The 22938-nt window shown below is 46.5% G+C and overlaps 1 pseudogene across 1 annotated transcript in view; it reads left to right on the top strand.

The window, feature by feature from the left end:
- Nucleotides 1-1463: 1463 nt before the first annotated feature.
- Nucleotides 1464-22938, top strand: part of LOC307094708 (T-complex protein 1 subunit beta-like) — a 250724-nt pseudogene continuing 229249 nt past the window's right edge. The window contains exons 1-2 of the transcript in view: nucleotides 1464-1480; nucleotides 1672-2292. The product of the transcript in view is annotated as a T-complex protein 1 subunit beta-like (transcript). The remainder of the gene's footprint in view (nucleotides 1481-1671; nucleotides 2293-22938) is intronic.

Genomic DNA, 22938 nt, shown 5'->3' with positions numbered 1-22938 from the left:
TGATGTGGACACTGAGGGGCTCACACAGGAGGGTTCCTCTTCAGGGTCTGCAGGGACCCAGCCTGGCAGGCTTTCATGAGCAGGGGAGGCGCCACATTTGCATGTGTTCTCCTGAGGACCTGTCTGAGCTGCCAGGGGGCTCCTCCCTCCCTGAGGTCACATGAGGAGGGCCGGTGGACCAGGGTGCCTGGGCCAGGACTCAGAGGCACACGACTGGTCTGCACATTCTAGAAGCTTGGCTGTGAATAGTGAGAGACACACTCTGCCAGGACGGAAAGTGGGACTTTTAAGGTTGTCCAGTGCAGGTTGCACATAAAACCTCTCAGAAGACATCCTGAAAAAGGATTGTGGAGATGACAGTGCCCCCTAGTGGTTGTTATGAGCCTCACAATCTGAGGACAGGTGTCTGAACCAGTTTCCTAAGTCAAGGCAGGCATGTCTGCCACTGGAAAGCCTTCCCTGGCATTTTTGAAAGAGTAGCATCCCCAGTCCTGCTACTTTTATGCAGGTGGTTCTCTACAAAGACGCCCTGGGCCTCAGGCGGCCGCCTCGAGGGAGAACCTGAGGATCATAACCCTCCGCATCAAAGGCCTGTAGTGCCAGGCCCTCAACCTGCAGGTGGGAGGTGTTGTCACCCGGCCTGGTGTGCACACTAAGCATCCTGGAGTGTCCACCATGCGACACAGCAGTGCCTGTTTAGCTCAGGGAACATGTTTTCTGATATTTGTGGGGGACCCTTTGTGACTGTTGTCAGAGGAGCTGCAGGGAGCGGTGAGCACAGTGAACAGACTCACCATGGACAGAGGGCAGTTCCCTGCCCAGGAACCAGGCCCTTGAATACAGCCGCTGAGACCCCGTGCCTGTGAATTCTAGGATTGTGCCCAAGATCATATGAGTACGTCTCAGTGGAGAGGACAGCATAGCCCGCCCTGCTCACTCTGGGAGACGAGGAAGTGGGCACACCTCTGCAGGGAGTGATTTTCATCCATTGCTTTTAGCCTCTGAAAGGTCATTTCCTCCATGTTTTTTCACGAACAAAGCCTAGAGTGCAAAGTCTTACCACCTGGGAGGTGAATAATATTGTTGGATGAATTAAGTCATAAACTCTAACCCCTGGATGCAGGTCCTGGAAGAGCCCCCAGGAGCAGTTCAAGGAGAACATGCTGGCCCTTTGGTGAGCTCCTGGACATGTGGGCTGACCTGTCCCAGGACAGCATTGGGGAGAGCACCTGGCACCCAGAACAGGTGAGGCTGTTGTCATCAGGGTTCCAGGCCCTTGGTGTTTACAGATGTGCCTGGGTCTGACCTGGCCAGAGGGGGGAGATGTGCCTGGATGGAGACTGATACACACTGTTGATCACAAAGAAGAAAATACACCAGGTATGCCTATGAATATGGGGGTTTGCATGGGTTACTCAGGTTTGCTCATTCCCAGGAAGGAAGGAGTTAATCTACTGGGGAAAATGAGCTGTGACACTGTGTAAAATAGCAACTGTGGAGCGATGCCTCTCACATGATAGTCATAGTGGTCGACCCTGTGGGCAAAATCAGAGGTGGTCACAGAAGAAAATAGAGGTTAGCCCTTTTGCTGTGAGCAGTGCTCAGCAGGAGATGTTGAAGCCCCACCCTCATTGCAGAGCATGTGGCGTCACATCTGGCTTCTCTCCCCAGAGTTCCAGACCTTGAGCTGAGAGGGAGAAGAGTGAGGGGCCACCTCTTTGGAACCGTGGCATCCCTTTCCCTGGCACCTGTCAACATCTTCCAGGTTGTCGCTGATGAAGAGAGAGCAGAGACAGGTCATCTGTCTTCCTTTATTGGTCCATCACTAAGGGAGAGTTGGTAAAGAGCACCTTGGGACCCAAAGTAATTGACACAATTCTGGGAAGCAGTGGAGAATATGTCTCTCTTATTGTGACCAAATGATGGTGCAGCTATTCTAAAAGACATCCGTGTTGATAATCCAGCAGCTAAAGTGTTAGTTGATATGTCAAGGGTTCAGGATGATGAAGTTGGATATGGCATTACCTCTGTTCCCATTTTAGCAGCAGAATTACTATGGGAAGCAGAATCTTTAATTTCAAAAAAGATTCATCCTCAGACCATCATTGCGGGTTGGAGAGAAGCCACAAAGGCAGCAAGACAGGCTCTGCTGATTTCTGCAATTGATCATGGTTCTGATGAAGATAAATTCTGCCAAAATTTAGTGAACATTGCAGGAACAACATTATCCTCAAAACTTCTTACTAATCACAAGATAACTCTACAAAGTTAGCTGTAGATGCTATTCTCAGATAAAAGGCTCTGGTAATCTGGAGCCAATTCATGTCATCAAGAAGCTAGAAGTCTGGTGGATTCCTATTTAGATGAAGGCTTTCTGTTGGATAAAAAAAAAATTGGAGTAAATAAAACAAAAGGAATTGATAATGCTAAAATTCTTAATAAAAACTAGAGGCCTGGTGGGAACGCCCTGACTACCAGGGGACAGCTCTTGAATTGAGCGCCTGGCCCCTGGTGGTCAGTGTGCATCATAGCAACAGGTCATTCAATTTGCAAATTAGGGTTTTATTATATAGAACTAGAGGCCCCGTGCACGGAATACGTTAACGAGGAGGGGGTGTGTGTCCCTCAGCCCAGCATGCATGATCTACAATCTGGGACCTGTCGTGGGATGTCTGACTGCCCGTTTAGGCCTAATCCATGTGGGATTGGCCTAAATGGGAAGTCGGACATCCCCCTCACAATCCAGGACTGCTGGCTCCAAACCACTCGCCTGCCTGCCAGCCTGATCACACCCTAACCACTCCCCTGCCAGCCTGATTGATGCCTAACTGCTCCCCTGTAGGCCCAATTGCCCCTAGCTGCCCTCCCCTGCTGGCCTGGTCACTCCTAACTGCCCTCCCCTGCTGGCCTGGTCACCCCCAACTGCCCTCCCTTTCCAGTCTGGTTGCCCCCAACTGCCCTCCCCTGCAGGTCCAGTCACCCCTAACTTTCCTCCTTTCCAGCCTGGTTACCCCTAACTGCCCTCCCCTGCTGGCCTGATTGTCCCTAACTGCCCTCACCTGCAGTTCTGGTCCCCCCCAATTCCCCTACCCTGCAGGCCTGGTCCCCCTCTACTGCCCTTTCCTGCAGTCCTGCTCTCCCCCCCAACTCCCTTCCCTGCAGGCCTGGGTCCCTCCCAATTGCCCTCTCCTGCTGGCCTGATCGCCCACAACTGCCCTCCCCTGCTGGCCAACCAGCAGAGTCTCTGGTTATTCCCACATCTTGTGTCCACATGTGAGCGCCCATCTTTGACCACATGGGGCGGCCATCTTGTGTGTTGGAGTGATGGTCAATTTGTACATTGCCTCTTTATTATATAGGATGGGTCTAATTTACTTGCTGTTGATTTTACAAAAGTTCAGTTATTTTGAAAGTCCATTTCTCATAGAGCGCATCAAAATAAAAATTTTGATCTATTAAAAAAGAAAAGAAAATGGAGGTCAAAATACAAATGAGACACCTTTGAAAGTCACCAGTAATACACCAAGGAGAACCAACCCTCAGAGTCAGAGGAAGAATAAAGAATGTGTCACTGCAAATTGGTGCGAATTTAATCTGTTTCCTACATACACATTCTCCCAGTGTCTCTGTTCTAGAAGGTATCACCTCCAGAGGTCCAGAGGATCTGCACTTGGACACCTTTGGGGTGATTATTCACATGCCCTCCCCTTGGATCATCCAAGCTGCATAATTCATTGGGGTACCAGTTATGAAATCTCTCAACATTTGCAGGGAAGAGTGGACACTTCTCACTGGAGGAGACCTGGTGACAATGTGTTTGTATTTGTGCCATAATTTCTTTGAACAGGACCTCTATCTCATCCATCATATTCATCATCTTAATTATCATCATCATCATCATCATCATCATTATCTTAATCATCACCAACATCACCATTTCTTTTTCTTCACTGCCACCCTGTGCGAGGCCCTCACTGTCCCTGTGTCTGTGGCCATGGGCCATGCATATATGCATCCAAGGTTCTTGTATGATTACTCCCCACCCACCCACCCTCCCCCATCTGCTTACTTTTAATCATTCTTCTCATTTTCTGTAGACATGGTTGTTGTCTACACAATGACTTTTTATAGGAAAAAAAGCAGAAGTCTCCTCTTTAGATGTCATTGGAAGATTCAACCCCCAAAGGCCCAACTCTAAGGCCTTCTAAAAACTGATGACCTTGGTCCTAGCCAGTTTGGCTCAGTGGAAAAAGCATTGGCCTGTGGACTGAAGGGTCTCAGGTTTGATTCTGGTTAAGGGAACATGCTTGGGTTGAGGGTCATTCCCCAGTGTGGGGTATGCATGGGGTAGCTGATCAATGATTCTCTCTCATTGTTGATATCTCTATCTTTCCTTCTCCATTCCTCTCTGAAATAAATAAATAAAATATATTTAGAAAATAAACAAAAAATTGTAAAAAAACCCAATGACCTTGGATAAAGTAAAGACTCCCACCAAGACTTTGGACCACGACCTCTGTCCAATTCTATCATCACCATCACCATCACTGTACCATCATCATCATCATTACCATCATCATCATCATCATCATCATCATCATCATCATCATTTTCTTACTTGTATTTATACTTCTCATTTTATGTAGACCTAGTTTTTAACACACATAATAACATTTTATCTATTTTTTTTTGCTTATTTTGTATAGTTGTTAAGTAAAATATGTTGCCATATTCTTATTTTTCAGTTGACCGTTGACAACTGACGACTTATTCTTGCCTCTTCTCCATCTGTCACTCAGGAGAAATTTGATAAGAAATCATGATTTTGTCTTTAGTTGTCATTATGAGATTGAAACCACAAAAGCCCCTGGAAGGAGAAATCCTCTCCCTCTGCTACCATGTCGACAAATAGAACCCGAAGCTGGTCTCTTTTCCTGACTCCATCAAAGCAGATCTGACTTCCTGAAGGGCCTTCCTGTGCTTCCCAGAGATGTCAGTTATGCATGGAATAAACAGTCCATGTTCACTTGGTATGTGTGTTTGTTTTCGACCTGGACATGTGTACCAAGCTGCTTTGGATCACCCTGCCTCTGTCTGGTTTCACCTACTCTTGGTGCTATTAGCATGATGATAAGCCAGGTTCTTCTCTAGTTTTGGGCTCACACTCCTCTGGTGCCCATTGTCCAGCACATTCCTGTCCTGCTGCTGGCTGGTTGGGACCCTGACCTGTGAGGAGCTGAGATGCACAGTTGAGTCAGCAGAGTCTCTGGTTAGATTACAGTGACCTGGGTCAGAAGATTAGATGATTATTATTTGGGCACAAGAGTGTCTATGTGTCTGAGGTTTGTCCATGTGAGAAAGTTGTTTCTGTTTACAAAATACTCTTCTAACTCAGAGATTTCAGAGGTAAATACAGAATCAGGAGTCCAGAGGTTCCCTGAAGGAAACTGTGATATGGAGAGGAAATCACACAGGAAACCAGCCCAAACCTCCAACTGCATCTGCTGCTGGGATGGTCCTTGTGTTCAGGGACCCTGAGTGCCCCCTGGTGATCGCAGACTCTCCTGCAGGGAGTTTTATGTCTGGGCTCACACTGACTTCCCCTCACTGTGTGTCTGCGGCACAGTAATACACAGCTGTGTCCTAAGCTCTCAGGCTGTTCATTTGCAGATACAGAGTGTTCTTGGCATTGTCTCTGGAGATGGTGAATCGGTCCTTCACAGAGTCTGCATAGTATGTGCTACTTCTATCAGGATTAATGTATGAGACCCACTCCAGCCCCCTTCCCTGGAGACTTGCAGACTCAGGTCATCCAGTAGCTACTGAAGGTGAATCCAGAGGCTGCACAGGAGGGTCTCAGAGACCACCCAGGCTGTAACAAGCCTCCCCCAGACTCCACCAGCTACAACTCACACTGGACATCTGCAAACACAAAGAGTTCCTGGTCAGAAACTCTCACACATCCACTGTTTCTCTCAGTCTTGTCCACTCATATATTCAGTGTCTCTTGTTCTCCATGAAATTACCTCTTAAAATATCAACAAGGAAAACCCAGCTAAGCTCAAAGCCCATGGCTGTTCAGTCCTGATCCAGGAATGGGAACACCTGAGGATCGTGAGGGTGGGCTCATGTCCCAGAGCTGCAGGGTTGGGGCTGGGCTGGCTTTTATGAGAAGAGGGGGACCTATTTGCATGACTTCCTGCTATATAGGTAGTCTGGGGTTGGACTCTGACAGAAAGTACAATGTCCCTGAGTGTGACAAGTCCAAGGGTGCATGTCCTCTCTAATAAAGAGGGAATATGCTAATTGACCCTCTATTGGTGCCAACAGCCAATAAGGAGGAACTATGCTAATTGAATGCCCCACCCTCAGAGATGGAGGTGCCCACAGCCAATAAGAAGGGAATCTGCAAATTAACTTCCCTGCCCTCAAAGATGGCGGCACCCACAGCAAATAAGGAGGGAATATGCTAATTGACTGCCACATCCTCAAAGATGGTGGTGCCCACAGCCACAAGATGGACAGCAGGGGAGGACAGTTGTGGGTGATCAGGCCTGCAGGGGAGGGAAATTAGGGGTGACCAGGCCAGCAGGGGAGGGCAGCTAGGGGCAACCAGGCCAGCAGGGGAGGGTAGTTGGGGGTGACTGGGCTGGAAGGGGAGGGCAGTATGGGGAGACCAGGCCGGCAGGGGAGGGCACTTAGGAGTGACCAGGCCAGTAGGGGAGGGCAGTTAGGGGTGACCCGGCCAGTAGGGGAGGGCTGTTGGGGGTGACCAGGCCAGCAGAGGAGGGTAGTTGGGGACAATTGTGCTGGCAGGGGAGGGCAGTTGCAGTTGATCGGTCTGACAGGGGAGCAGTTAGGCATCAATCAGACTGGCAAGGGAGTGGTTAGGGGGTGATCAGGCTGGCAGGCAGAAGAGGTTAGGGGCAATCAGGCAGGCAGACAGGCGAGTGGTTGGGAGCCAGCAGTCCTGGATTGTGAGGGGGATGTCCGACTGCCAGTTTAGGCATGATCTCACAGTCGGACATCCCTCGAGGGGTCCCAGATTGTAGAGGGTGAAGGCTAGGCTGAGGATCACCCTCTCCCCCGTGCACAAATTTCATGCACTGGGCCTCTAGTATGTTAAATAATTCCCCACATCTGGGCCTGTGCAGTTCCCACTGAACCTAAATTCTCCAGGTCACCTGTACAAAGACCCAGGAGAGAAAATTTTCATAAAAAGAAAGGGAGATAGTTTATTTTTTAAAATATATTTTATTGATTTTTTTTACAGAGAGGAAGGGAGAGGGATAGAGAACTAGAAACGTCAATGAGAGAGAAACATCGATCAGCTGCCTCCTGCACAACCCCCACTGGGGATGTGCCCAAAACCAAGGTACATGCCCTTGACCGGAATTGAACCCGGGACCTTTCAGTCCACAGGCCGATGCTCTATCCACTGAGCCAAACCGGTTTTGGCAGAAAGGGAGATAGTTTAAAATGAGAGATGCCTTTGACAGTCACCAGTAATGACAACTAAGAAAAATCAACCCTCACAAACTGAGAAAGAAGTAAAAGTGCAGGAGGTTCATGTTCATGATAGAGTAAGTTCCATCTGACACTATTTACCCTACAAAGTGATCAGAGAATAAACTAAGACATGCGTGTGAGCCTAGAGCCAGTGGACCTAGTGTTGTGGTAGAGAAGAAGGTCTGTGTTGGTCCCTGGGAGTGAGAAGCATGAAATGTATAGACACAGACAGAGCTCGCTTCCTATTCCTTCAGGGAAGTTTGGTGCAGGACGTGTAGCAGCTGCATGGCCTCATTTATGGTGTTTATTCTCTAGACTCTGTTGTAAAATCAGCGTCATACATTGGGATATAGAAGAATTCCTGTCATGCTCAATTGTGTTTAGAGGAAGAAGTGGGTAATGATTGAGGAATTAATTAAGTTTAGGTTATAAAAACCTTGTTTTGGGAAATCTGATGTCTGCATGTGACCTTGGGACCACAATCACCATGTCTTGGCTCAGCTTCAGGTCTCCTATCTGTGCCCCGTACTGGGGTGTGCACTGATGGATAGAACTGTGAAAGCGGTGCTGGTGGATGAAGGTGGGCAGGTAGGTTTTTACAGGATCTGCTCTGCCCTTGACGCTGTGGGAAGAGCTGGGGAGAGTCAGCAGGCCTCTGGCCATGGAGCTCAGAGACTCAGACTGATCTAGGGATAATTTGACAGTAGAAGGCAGCTTGGGAGATTTCTTTCCTCTTAAATTTTGGGAATATTTTGAGAAATATAGGTGTTAGTTCTCCTTTAAATGTCTGGTGAAATTGATCTGTGAAGTCATCTGGGAGTTTTTTATTTTTTTATTCCTGCTATGATTTCATTAGGTTGAATTAGACTATTTCAATTTTCTGATTGCCTCTGATTCAGTTTTGAAAGGATATATGCTTCTAAGAATTTAGCATTTTCACCCATGCTTTCCAATATGTTGGTATATGGTTATTCATAACTAGTGGCTCTGTGCACGAAATTCGTGAATGAGGGGTGGGGGATGTTCCTCAGGCCGGCCTGCACCCTCTCCAATCTGGGACCCCTCGAAGGATGTCCTACTGCTGGTTTATAGGGATTGGGACTAAACTGGCAGTCAGACATCCCTCTCACAATTCAGGACTACTGGCTCCAGCTGCTTACCTGCCTGCCTGCCTGCCTGATTGCCCCTAACCACTCTGCCTGCCAGCCTGCTAGCCCCCTAATGCCCCCACCCACCAGCCTGATCACCCCCAACTGCCCTCCTTGCTGGACTGCTCACTCCAAACTGCCCCCTCTGGCCTGCTCACCCCAACTGCCCCCCCCCGATGGTCTGCTTACCCCCAATGGCCACTGACGTCCCATCCTGGCCTGATCATCCCCCAGCAACCCAAGGTCTCAGCCCCTCCTTTTTTTTTTTTTCAGCACCTCCTTGAGTCGAGGACAGGGATGGCTGGAAGCAAGTATCTAGAATTTATTTATCTTCTTTAATTGAAACTTTGCAGCCTTGAGTGGAGGCCAGTGCCAGCCAGGGTGGGCGGGAAGCTTGGCTTCCTCCATTGCCGGGGGCAACTCAAGCCTCTTGATTGCTACAGCTCTGCGGCCACCAAGATTTTTGTTGGGATTTATTTATCTTCTATAATTGAAACTTTGTAGCTTTGAGTAGAGGACAGGGCCAGCCTAGGCGGGAGGGGCTTGGTTTTCTCCATTGCTGGGGCAACCCAACCCTCCTGCTTGCTCCAGCTCCATGGTTGTCAGCCATCTTGGTTGGGATAATTTGCATACTCACTCCTAATTGGCTGGTGGGCATGGCTCGTGGGCATAGAAGAGTGATGGTTAATTTGCATGTTTCTCTTTGATTAGTGTAGATAGTTTATTATAACCCTTTCTATTTCTTTTTTTTTTTTCAATGGGAAACTGAATTTATTTCCTCTTGGAAAACTCCAGTCATCTCCAGGTCCAGGGTGGAGTAAACATGAACAACAGTACCATACAGGTTAGTCCAACCAATCTGTGAGTTTGGTGTGAGAGATCACATGGAACCTTGAATACTCAGAACCTCAATCTCTCCAGGAAACTCGCCGACACTCTACATAACAACTATTGCATATATAGTGATGCTACCTGTCACATCGCTAGGTGCACAAACATACATATGGGCCGTATCCAGTGGGGGCTGCACCATGAGAACGTCTCTTCATGGTTTGCAAGAATCTTCGGCAATGAAAAAATAGTCTCGGATTTAATGCTGATTTACCAAAAAGAGAAAGTCTAGGCTGAAGGGTCCATGACAGCAAGTCCAATGGCGCCGCCTGCATCATGCAGGTGCCTGAACTTGGTCTTCCTTGAAAATACTTCCTCTTAAGCCATTCTGCTCACATTCTTTTCCTATATTACCTGAATAGGGCCCAAGTCCACTCGTCTTCATGAGACCGTGTTAGTTTCCGACAACATCATACATGTGCAACACTTTATATACAGAGGGTCTATCTGGTGCTCCCAGGTTCACACACATGAATATCCAGTGTCTGGATAATACAAGTTCATGGTACAATACAATGCTCTGAATAATATACATGAACAAGGAGGGGTTCGTGCAAAGAGTGAAACATGTTCCCTTTTTGTGCCTCAGAAGGAAGTCTCCACAGACTGCGCTCCCACTAGCTCCTGTGCTTGGTCATTGTGTGATTCTGCAGCTCTGTTTTGAAGAAAAACTTCTGTGGACATTGTGTACAGTCATAGATCTTGTCTTCTTGTCCGTGGGCAGAAAAAATGTGCTGTTGCAACTTATTTGCCTGAACAAACACTGTGAAGCACACGGGGCACTTGAAGGTGACCCCCATGCCCTTGAAGCTGTGCTCGATCAGGTGGCACTGCAGTTTGGCCAGGGATTCGAAGTTCTGGCTGCAGAGCTTGCATTCATGGTTCAGTCCTTCATCAATCATGTGATTTGCAACATGCACCCGAATATCCCATTCGTTGTAGAAAACCATCTGACACTTGATGCACTGATATGTCTTCTTCTCGTTCGCCTGGGAGGGGCTGATCTGGGACATGGGCTAGACCTGCGGGGTCTTCAGCTGTGCTTGACTGCCATTGGGCAGCAGCTCCAGATGCACGGCCTGCATGTGGCTCTGCATCTCGCTCTCAGACTCAAACTTGATGTTGCAGCTGGAGCAGTGCGTCTTTGGACCCCCGGCCTTGACTTTCCCCTCAAAGGTGCCCAGACCTTCGTTCTGGCCCAAGCCTGGCCTGGCAGCGCTTGGCGGGATGGTGAGGCCCCGGCTTCCATTCTTGCTGAGGTTCATGCAGCTCGCGCACAACCCATAGGGCAGCCCATTGATGTCCAGCTTCACCAGGTTTTGCGTGGAGCGGAATTCCTTGAGACAGGAGACGCACTTGTACAGTTTCCCAAAGTGCAGGCCATACCCCGTGGCCTGGACCGCGGCCCCGCTGCCAGTCTTCTGCATGTGGAAGGTGCCGTGGATCTTGAGCTCGAGCGTGGAGGTGACCTTCTGCATGCAGACCACGCAGCGGAAGCCGGTGAGTGAGTTGTGCAGGTCGGGGTGCATCTGGCAGTGCTTCAGGAACTCCTCCTCGCTCTGCTCTGCAGTGGCAGCTTGCAGATGCAGTAGTTCCCCGTGTCCAGGATCTTGCTGTGCATGACCTTGTGCTCTGTGAGCTTGAGCAGCGAGGGGAAGTGGTCCCAGCAGATGGGGCACCCCAACTGTCCTCCCCTGCAGGCCTGATCGCCCCCAACTGCCCTCCACTGCAGTTCTAGTTCGCCCCAACTGCCCTTCCCTGTAGGCATGGTCACCCCTAACTACCCTCCCCTGCAGGCCTGGTCCCCCCCAAACTGCCCTCCCCTGCAGGTCTGGTCACCCCCAACTGCCTGCCCCTGCAGACCTGGATCCCCCACAACTGTCCTTCCCTGCAGGCCTGATTGCCCCCAACTGCCCTCCCCTGCAGTTCTAGTTCCCCCCAACTGCCCTTCCCTGTAGGTCTGGTAACCCCTAACTGCTCTCCCCTGCTGTCCTGGTCACACCCAACTGTTCTCTCCTCAGGCCTGGTCTCCCCTAACTGCCTTCCCCTGTAGGCCTGGTTGCAACCAAATGCTCTCCCCTGCAGGCCTGGGTCCCCCTCAACTGCCCTCCCCTGTATGCCTGATTGCCCCCAATTGCCCTCCCCTGCTGGCCCTTTTGTGGTGGCCACCTTGTGTCCACATGGGGGTAGCCATCTTTGACCACACGGGGTGGCCATCTTGTGTGTTGGAATGATGGTCAATTTGCATATTACCTCTTTATTATATAGGATTTATGTGCACTATCTTTTTTAAAATATATTTTTATTATTTTCAGAGAGGAAAGGAGAGGGAGAGAGAGACAGAAATATCAATGATGAGAGAGAACCACTGATCAGCTGCCTCTTGCATGTGCCCCACTGGGGACTGAACCTGTAACCCGGGCATGTGCCTTTGACCAGAATGGAACCCAGGACCCTTCATTCTGCAGGCTGATTCTCTATCCACTGAGCCAATCCCACTAGGGCTGTGTGCTCTATCTTTTTTTCTTGACTAGTCTGTTTAAAAGTTTGACAATCTAGTCTATCTTTTCAATGAACCAACTCTTTGTTTCATTAATTTCCTTAGACTATGTTTTGTTTATTTCCTCTATGATCTTCATTATTTCTGTCCTTGTACTCACTCCAGGTTTTTTATCCCAGTTCCTTTAGGTGTAGCGTTAGATTATTATCCTTGTTCCTCTTTCCTGAGGTAGGCTTGTGCTAGTTTGGATTTCCCTATTATAACTGCTTGTGCTGTGTCACGTAGATTTGGGTTGTTGTGTTCTCATTTCACTTGTTTTATGGTAACTTTGACTTATTTCTTGATCTCTTTGATAACCTATTTATTGTTCAGTAACATGTTCCTTAGCCTCAAAGACTTTGTGTGTTTGTGTGTTGTTTTTTTTTGTTATGTTTGATTTATAATTTCATAACATTATAGTCAGAGAAGCTGCTTGAAATGATTTTAATCTTCTTAAACTTACTGAGATTTGCTTCGTGTACTAACATGTGGTCTATCCTAAAAAATGTTTCATATGCCCTTGGAAATAATGTACATTCTGCTCCTTTGGGGTGGAATGCTCTAAAGAATTCAATTAAATCCATCTGCTCTAGTATGTCATTGAAGATCTGTGTTTTCTTATTGATTTTCCGTCTGGAAGATCTATCCATTGATGTCAATTGGGTGTTAAAGTTCAATACAATGAACGTATTACTGTAAATATCTTCTTTTGTGTCCTTCAAGATTTGCTTTCTTTAAATGTCTTTTTATTGATTTAAGAGAGGAAGGGAGAAGGAGAGAGAGAAAGAAACTTCAATGATGAGACTGAATCATTGATCGGCTGCCTCCTACATACAAGGTACTGGGGATAGAGCCTACATTATGGGCATGTTTCCTGACTGGAATCCAACTGTGACCTCCTGGTTCATAGGTCAGAGCTCAACCACTTAGCAACACAGGCCTGCCTCAAGATTTTCTTTATATATTTAGGTCCTCCCCTGTTGTGTTTATAAATGTTTATGAGACTTATATCAGACTTATATCCTCTTGTTGGATTGTTCCTTTTATTATTATGTAGAGTCTTTCTTTTTCTCTTCTATAGTCTTTGTTTCAAAGTTTATTTTGTCAGATATAAGTAATACTACCCCAGTTTTTTGTTGTGTTTTTTTTTTTTTCATTTCCATTTGCATGACATTTATTTTTTATCCCTTTACTTTTCTCTGTGTGTATCTTTCATTCTGGATTTTGTCAGTTGTGGTCAGCATATATGTGAGACTTGCTTTCTTATCCAAATAGCTACCCTATGTCCTTCGATTGTAGCCTTTAAGATATTTACATTAAAAGTGATAATTGATTGGTATATATTTATTGCCTTTTTGTGTTTTTACCTCTGTATTTTTCTTCATTTTCTCTTCCCCCTCCTCTTCCTCTTTCTTCCAGCGGACCCTTTAACATTTCTTGTAATACTAGTTTGATGGGGAAACACACACACACACACACACACACACACACACACACACAAAACCAACCAACCAACCAACCAACCAAACAAACAAACAAACAAAAACTCCTTTAGCTTCTTCTTGTCTGGAAAAATCTTTATTTCATCTTCAATTCTAAAAACCTTGCTGGTAAAGTAGTCTGTTTGTAAGTTCTTATTTTTCATCACAATGAATATTTCTGCCAATCCCTTCTGGCCTGAAAGTTTTCTGTGAGAAATCAGTGGACTGTCTTATGGGAACTGCCTTATAATTACCTTCCTTAAAGTATTTAAGTACCTTTCTCTTGATATTCTTAAGATTCTCTCTTTGCCTTTAATATCTGTCATTTAATATTTGTTATAATTATGTGTCTTGTTGTTGGACTCTTTGGGTTCATCATATTTGTGACCCTCTGTGCTTCCTGGACTTTTGCGTCTTTTTCCTTTACCAGTTTAGGTAAATATTCTGTCATTATTTTATCAAATGGGTTTTTTGTTTTTTTATCACTTGCTCAGTGTCTCCTCATTCTGATACTGCTATGATGCAGATGTTTCATTCCATGTTGTCCCAAATTTTCCTCAAACTATTCTCACTATTTTTTTTCTTCTCTGAATGACTGTTTTCCCCTTACACTTTCTCCCAAATCACTGATTCGATCCCCTGCTTCATCCAACCTACTTTTAGTTCTATCCATTGTATCCTCGATGGCAGAAATGGTGTTGTTAATTTTCAACTGGTTCTTATTCATAGTCTCTATGTAATTTTTTATGCCACTGTATTTCCTACCAAGTTCATTGAACATCCTTATAACAATTACTTAGAACTCTGTATCTGATGAATTGCTTGCCTCCATTTGATTTAGCTTGTTTTCTGTAGATTCTTCTTGTTTGTTCTGGGGCCTGTTTCCTAGCCTCCCCAAAACGGCAGTCTCTGTGTTTCTTTCTATGTATTAGATGGAGCTAAAATAACTCCCAGTCTTTGTAGGGAGGCCTTATGTGAGGGTGTCCTGTGAGCCCCACTGGTGCATTCTCTTTGATGTCTTGAGCTGGGTGCTCTGAAATGTCCCTTTGTGGGTTATGTGGACTCTCCTGTTGTTATTGGGTCTTGACGCCTATGCCCAGGCCTGTGCCCTGACTCCTCAGCAGACTTATGATGCAGGGTGGAGTGACAGGGTTCCAGAGGTGGGGGAATTGCTTTCCCCAGGCTGATGCCATTGGGTGTGGATTGCTCCTCCCTGGATTGCTGAAGGATAGAGGAGGGCTCAGTACAGTGTCTTGGAGGCTCTTCCCCCTGTCCCTACCCAAAGCCTGCCATCCCAACTCTCCTGAGGCAACTGCCATCTGGCCACCCTCCTTCCTTGGAGCACAGCATGAATGGCTGCTAAGACACATTTTGCTCATTGGCCCTTTAAAGGGGTAGCTTTGTCTCCAGTGGGCTCTGCCTCTCCTTTGCAGACAGAAACCTCCCTGCATTTCACATCTGGGTGCTATGTGGGTTCCTATTCACATATCTGTCACTCCAGGTGGGGCCTAGTCTGCTGCTAGGCTTCATACCTCTCAGGGGAACCTATGCAGCTGAGCTATCTCTTCATCACATGGCCTGCCAACCAGGGAAATGTCTCCTCTTCAGATAGTCTTTATTTGGTAATTCAGGGTGAATGATCCCCAATTTAGTTGTAATTTCCTGTTGCTTCTGGGAGGAGGTGAGAGAGATCCACCTACATCCAAGCCACTTTGTACCCTCACCCTCTGCATTTCTTTTCCTACAAACAAGAAACTTCACCTGTGCTGCATGTGAGACTGTTCCTACTACTATAATAAAACTGCTGAGACACAGAGCCATCGGTGGTAGTCACAGAGGCATAGGACTAGAGAGACATTTGGATAAACAATTATATGGAGAGGAAACCAAGAACCCTCAGAGGAAACAGCCATAAGCACCAACACCAACTGCTCCTGGGGCTGCAACATAAAGTCTATGTGCCCTGCGCGCCCCCTGCTGTTAACAGCCTTGGATGTAAGGAGGTTTGTGTCTGGGCTCACACTGACTTCCCCTCACTGTGTCTTCTGCACAGTAATACAAGGCTGTGTCCTCGGCTCTCAGACTGCTCATTTGCAGGTAGGCAGTGCTTTTGGAATCATCTCTGGAGACAGTGATTCTGCCTTTCACAGACGCAGCGTATTCTGTGGTGTGACTGTTGGCTTTGTTTCTTATTAAACCTACCCACTCCCATCCCTTTCCTGGGGTCTGCTGGATCCAGTGTATATAATAGTCACTGAACGTAAATCCTGAACCTTTGCAGGAGAGTCTCAGAGATCCCCCAAGCTGCACCAAGCTTCCCCCAGATTCCACCAGCTGCACCTCACACTGCACACCTTCAGACAAGAGAGTTCTCATTAGGATCAGGGACACACACACACTCACACTCACAAGGCCCCAGCTTCTCCATAAAGTTACCATGTAAGAACATCAAAGCGAGATCCCAGCTCAGCCCACACTTCATGGTGCTACCTCTGGGTTGACTCCTGGGGAAAATTGAGATTGCAGGGACAGGTGCTGGGTCTGGCTTATCAGCAGAAGGAACTCCCCCATTTTCATGGGCTCCTCCTCTTAGGTACAGAGGAGGGAAATCCCTGGGGGACAGTCCCCTGAGCTCAGAGGGACTAGTACCTCCTGTGAGCATGGACATGTTAGTGAGGGGTGGCTCGTCTGTGTGCTGCAGTGCAGCTGTTGTTGTTAACACCACCGTCATCAGTTACACCCTAGAAAATTTACAATCATGTCCCACCCACAGGGCCAGGATATTCCAGCTCAGAGTAAATTCTTCATGTGTCCTGGTCCACGTGTCCATACCCAGAGAGAGCTTCCTCCCCACCTCCAGCTCCCAGGGCTGGGATCCTGCAAGTCTGCTCTTCTGTGCTTTCCAGACATAACCATTGCCCAAGTCCTTCAGTGGTGGCAGATCCATCAGAGCAGAGAGAGAGGTGGGGGCCAAGGAGCCTGCTCACTTAGAGCCTTTTATCTGCCCCAGACACACTCTGTGATCAGCCTCTTCCCCCCTCCCCCGCAATGGGTAACCAACAATTACAACAAGTGACTCATCCACAGGCTTACATCACAGGAATCATTATTCAACGCTCTGTAGGGAGCCACTAGGATTCAAGTACCCACTGTCATTATTACATACAATCTCTGGAAAGTTTGGGAGAATGACATCCTTAAGTTAAAATGGTCAAACCTAAATGCACCCTTAAAGTCCCTTGGCCAAAGGTCCTCCCACATGGCCTTGGTGTCCACGGTGTCAGGAGGACATCAGCTGTCTCCCTGTGACTTGATGACTGGGAGGACCAGGCATTTACAGATTTCACCTCCAGTGACCTTCTGCCTTGCTGCGTGCTGATGTGGGAGGTACTGAAAGGGCTCATGCCTTCCCCCAACTCTCTTGCTGCCTTTCCACCACAGCTGTGTCAGAGCCTCCCCTGACTTTCCTCCAGGAGACTCTGTTTGTTGAAGGACACATCAGATAAATGCTGCCCTTGCCCATCACTGAGGGGAAACGCAGGGTGTACTTTGAACAACCAATGCAGCAGTGAAGCTCCAGGGTCACTCCCGGTGGTCATATGACACCACACTCCATCATTCTTGGGGCTGTGACACAGTCCACAGAGTGGGGGATTCACAAGTATGGAGGCTGGAAAATCCAAGACTTGATGAGGGCAGGTTGGGATTCTGGTGAGGACACAGGTCCTAGTGGCTGATTTTTTTTTTCTGTAATCTCAGAGGTTGGATGGACCAAGAGAGCTTCCTCAACCCACTTTTTAAATAAAATATAGTTTTATTGATTTCATAAAGGAAGGGAGAGGTAGAATGGGATAGAAACATCAATGATGAGAGGGAACCATTGATTGGCTTCCTCCATCACACATTGCACTGGGGATCAAGCCCACAACTAGGGCATCTAGCCTGACCAGGAATCAAACCGTGACCTCCTGGTTCATAGGTTGATACTCAAACACTGAGCACAACATCTTGGCTCTCAGCCCTCTTTTTTAAGGGTATGGATCTCACTCAGAAGAACTCCATCCTCAAGACCTAAGAAGGTCCCCAGCACCCCCCCCCCCTCCTAACACCATCTCCTTGAGCATTGGGTTTTAATGTGTGACTATTTGAGGGACACATGCATTGTGCCCATGGCAGCAACTAAAGTATCCAATCATGACCCCACCCAGTTGGAAGTCTGCTCCAATAGAGCTCCCCCACCTGAGAACACTCCTGGTCTTTGGAAGCACAATTTTACCCAAGTCCTTCTGAACAAGCTGATGACCTTGCAGTGTTGTCAGTGTCTGCCCTTGACCTTGAACTACTGCTTCTGGAAAATCCTGTTATTGTTTCCTATCAGTACTTCCAGGTGGGCATTATTATTCCATTGAAAGACCTAAACCTGTTTTCTACCCACAATGGTTGGTAACTCCTTTTTTTTCACTCAGATTTTATAGGTTTTAGTGAAATAAGTAGTCAGGGTCTATTATTAAAAGAATATATATTGTTGAGAGTATTATAGATGCCCCCCCCCATTTCCCCTTTCCACCCAGTTACTGCCACACCCCAGGCCTTCACTGCCCTACTGTCTGTGTCCATAGGTGAGACCTTTGGTTAAGCTCTTTCCACCTTCTCTCCCCACATCCCTCTGAGATTCTTCAGTCTGTTCCATATTTCCATATCTCTGATTCTATTCTATTCAGCAGTTTATTTTGTTCTTTAGTTTCTTGTTTATTATTTATTTTGATTTTATTGTTGATTTGTTGCCATTTTATTGTTTATATTTTACCTCTCCTCCTCCTCCTCCTCCTCCTCCTTCTCCTCCTCCTCCTCTTCTTCTTCTTCTTCTTCTTCTTCTTCTTCTTCTTCTTCTTCTTCTTCTTCTTCTTCTTCTTCTATTCTGCACCTCACTCTTTTTTAAAAGTAAATCTTTATTGTTCAGATTATTACAGGTGTTCCTCTTTTTTCCCCCATAGCTCCCCTCCACCTAATTCCCCACCCCACCCCATGCCTTTACCCCCCGCCACTGTCTTCATCCATAGGTGTAAGATTTTTTGTCCAATCTCTTCTCACACCCCTTGAACCCCTTTCCCCCTGAGAATTGTCAGTCCACTACCTTTCTATGTCCCTGATTCTATTATATTCATCAGTCCATTCTGTTCATCGGATTTTTTATTCACTTGATTTTTAGATTCACTTGTTGTTAGGTATGTATTTGATGTCATTTTGTTGTTCATAATTTTTATCTTTACCTTTTTCTTCTTCTTCCTCTTCTTAAAGAATACCTTTCAGCATTTCATGTAATCTTGGTTTGGTGGTGATGAACTCTTTTAGCTTTTTCTTGTCTGTGAAGCTCTTTATCTGACATTCAATTCTGAATGATAGCTTTGCTGGGCAGAGTAATCTTAGTTGTAGGTTCTTGCTGTTAATCACTTTGAATATTTCTTGCCACTCCCTTCTGGCCTGCATAGTTTCTGTTGAGAAATCAGCTGACAGTCGTATGGGTACTCCCTTGTAGGTAGCTAACTGTTTTACTCTTGCTGCTTTCAAGATTCTCTCTTTGTCTTTTGCCCTTGGCATTTTAATTATGATGTGTCTTGGTGTGGTTCTCTTTGGATTCCTCTTGTTTGGGGTTCTGTGCGCTTCCTGGACTTGTAAGTCTATTTCTTTCACCAGGTAGGGAAAGTTTTCTGTCATTATTTCTTCTAATAGGTTTTCAATATTTTGCTCTCTCTCTTCTTCTGGCGCCCCCCAAAATTCGGATGTTGGTACACTTAAAGTTGTCACAGAGGCTCCTTACACTATCTTCATATTTTTGGATTCTTTTTCATTTTTTTTTCTGGTTGGGTGTTTTTTGTTTCCTCATATTTCAGGTGTTTGGTTTGATTCTTGGGGTGCGTTGATCTACAGTTGAGTTTCTGTGTATTCTTTATTTCAGACAGTGTATGCTTAATTCCTGACTGTTCCTTTTCCATTTTTTTTGAATTCTCATTGACGACATAGAGTTCAAAAGTAGTTTGCTCTCCTTCGTTTCTATCATTTGTGACATGTTTCTTTGTTTCTGCATTTTGGCTGCTTCCCTGTATTGATGGAGTGGCTTTGTGTGGAAGGTGATGTATGGAGGCCAGTAGCTTAGCCTCCCCAATCACCTGAGGTGGATGCTTTTTGTACACCCCTTTGTGGGCTGAGTGCAAAGTCTTGGTGTAGTTAAGCCTTGATTGCTGTTGGTACACTGGGAGGACTTGACCTCCAGTTCAATTGGCTGTGAGGACCTGCTGTGTCTATAATGGAAGAACTACTGCGCTGGAGACATGCTTATGGTGCAGGACTTGTTTCAGTGGGGCTTTGGTGCTCACTGAGTCTGCCTCTTGAATGTGTCACTTATGGATGTGAGGAGTTGAAATCTGGTGTCTCACACTGACCCCTAGGTACACTGGCTTCTGGATTTCCAATGGGGTGCTGGTCAGTTACTGTCTGAGGCAACCCAGCAGGAGCTACAGTGAGAACTACAGTTTTATCCTCTTTGCTTGGGGATTTGGATGTTTTGGAGCTGTCGTGGGCTGCAAGTTTGCTAGGTTAAGCTGTGATCTGGCAGGCCATTCATATGCAAAAGCCGCTGCTTGCAGCTTGGGTGGTTTTGTAGGTTGTGTGGGGCGGGGTCTCAGGGCGTCACTAGGCTCAGCTTTTCAGCGCTGTGCACATCTCAATGCTCTTTCCTCTTTCCTTCTAGTTGTAGAACTTCCACTCAGCCAGCTTTCCTGTGGTTCTGGGTAATGGACGTTTTGTCTTTCAGTTGTAGTTTTGAAATTGTTGTGTGAAGCGGCAGTTTAAGTGTTTACCACCATCTTGCTGAGTCGCCCTTCTTCTTCTTCTTCTTCTTCTTCTTCTTCTTCTTCTTCTTCTTCTTCTTCTTCTTCTTCTCCTCCTCCTCCTCCTCCTCCTCCTCCTCCTCCTCCTCCTCCTCCTTCTCCTCCTTCTTCTTCTCCTCCTCCTCCTCCTCCTCCTCCTCCTCCTCCTCCTCCTTCTTCTTCTTCTTCTTCTTCTTCTTCTTCTTCTTCTTCTTCTTCTTCTTCTTCTTCTTCTTCTTCTTCCTCCTCCTCCTCCTCCTCTTCCTTTTCCTCTTCTTCTATATTTTTAAAGAATACCCATCAACATGTCATATAATACTGTTTTGCTGGTGATGAACTCCTTTAGTTTTTTTTTTTTCTTTTTTGTGAAGCTCTTTATCTGATCCTCAAATATAAATGAGAGCTTTGCTGGGTACAATGATCTTGGTTTTAGGTCCTTATAATTAATCAGTTTGAATAATTCTTGCCACTCACTTCTAACCTACAAAGTTTCTGTTGAGAAATCAACTGATTGGATGCTTTTCTCTTGTGCTTTTAAGAGTCTCTATTTATCTTCAGTCTTTGACATTTTAATTATCATGTGCCTTGGTGTGGGCCTCTGTGGGTTCCTCTTATTTGGGATTCCCTGTGCTTCTTAGACTTGTAAGTCTATTTCTTTCACCAGATAGAAGAAGTTTTCTGTTATTATTTCTTCAAATAGGTTTTCAACATCTTGCTCTCTCTTTCTTCTCCTTCTGCTTCCCCATAATGTGAATGTTGGAACCCATGAAGTTGTCCCAGAGGCTTCTGATACTATCTTCATATGTTTTGATTATTATTTGTTTTTGCTCTTCTGATTGTGTGTTTTTTGCTTCCTCATATTCCAAATCATTTATTTGGTTCCCAGAATTCTCTATTCTACTATAGAATCACTGTAAATTATTCTTTATTTCAGTTAGTGTATGTTTAATTTATGACTCTTCCATTTCTATGTCTTTGACATTCTCACTAAGATCCTTGAGAGTCTCATGAAGATTCTTGAGTAACCTTATAACCATGATTTTGAACTGTGTATCCAGTAGTTTTCCTGTTTCCATTTCTTTCCTTTATGAAATGTTTTTTTTTTAATCTCCCCATTTTGACTCATTTAGTGTGTTTGTTTCTATTTATTGAGTAGAGCTGCTATGTTTCCTGCAGTGTTCGAGTGGCCTTGTATAGTAAATGTCCTGTAGTTCCCAGTGGCTCAGCCTCCCCAGTCACCTGAGCCGTGCAGTCTAGGTGCACCCCTGTGTGGGCAGTGTGCATAGTCTTGTAGTTGAGCTTTGATTTCTGTTGGCATCACTAGGATGACTTGCCCTCCTGACCAATTGGCTGTGAGGACAAGTGGTGACTAAAGTGGGAGAGCTGCTGTGCAGGAGACACTCCTCAGGAACAGGACTTTGCTTCAGTAGGACTCTGGTGCTCACTTAGTCTGCCCTTGAGTGTGTTACTTGTAGCTGTGTAGAGTTGTAATCTGCTATGGTCTGAAACTGTCCACTGTATTCACTGGGTCTAGAGTATCCAGGGTAGTACAAAGTCAGCAACTGCCTAGGGCCACCCAGCAGGAGATATAGAGGGATCTGCAGATGGCTGCTATTTGCTATTTGTAATGGGCTTTGAGGTGCCCAGGTGAGGCCTAACTGTGAAGCATGTCAGGCTGGTGCTAGTGCCCTGTTTTGGGCCTTTTATGGGTGGGTTTGGGCATGCTGTCCTCAGCTGCAGCTTATTTGAGAGGTATTAGCGAGTCTGAAGCCTGAGCCAGGACAGGCCATTTACTTGAAAAAGCTGATACTAACAGCTTGGTGGGGCTGAAAATTGGATGGGGCAGGGTCTCAGGGGATCACCAGGATGGAGCAAATCGTGTGCTCTATCCTGATGGAGACTCAAACATGGCTGCCAGTCAGCCCATGAACAGGGGAGATCCCAACACAGAAATAATGACCCCTGTGAGCACCCCAGTCTTGGAGAAAGCCACCCTGGAGTTCCTATCCCCAGGCCAGACAATCCAATTCTCCTTGTATGAGGGTGAGTCTCTGGCCCAGGAGCACGGAAGAAGTGGGACCCTGTGAGTTCCTGCAATGGCCCTTTAAGAGGACCACCTTTGATTCTTGCAGCCTCCTTGTCACTCAGCCACAAACCCTGACTGGTTTTTACAACCCAAAGTGAGGGGGACTTCTCTTCCCAGATCTGCAACCCTGGGCTGGGGGTCCGGTGTGGGGCTGGGACCCCATGCTCACCACAGGCAGCCTCCACAGAGATGATCTCCCTCCTGATTAAAATATGGGCACAGGTTAGTGTTGGGCCAGCCCATTCCGCACCACCACCCTTCCTACCAGTCTTAATGTGCTTTCTTCTTTCCTTCTCTAGTTGTAATACTTCCATTCAGCCAGTATTCAAGCTGTTCTGAATGAGGATTGTTCTGTATTTTAGTTGTAATTTTCAAGTGGTTGTGGGAGGCGGTGAATATAGGCTTTTACCTACCACAC

Source organism: Cnephaeus nilssonii (genome assembly GCF_951640355.1).
Source record: "Cnephaeus nilssonii genome assembly, chromosome: 23".
Taxonomy (NCBI): domain Eukaryota; kingdom Metazoa; phylum Chordata; class Mammalia; order Chiroptera; family Vespertilionidae; genus Cnephaeus; species Cnephaeus nilssonii.
Note: the sequence above shows the minus strand (reverse complement) of the source record. Positions and strands in the feature narration are given on the sequence as shown.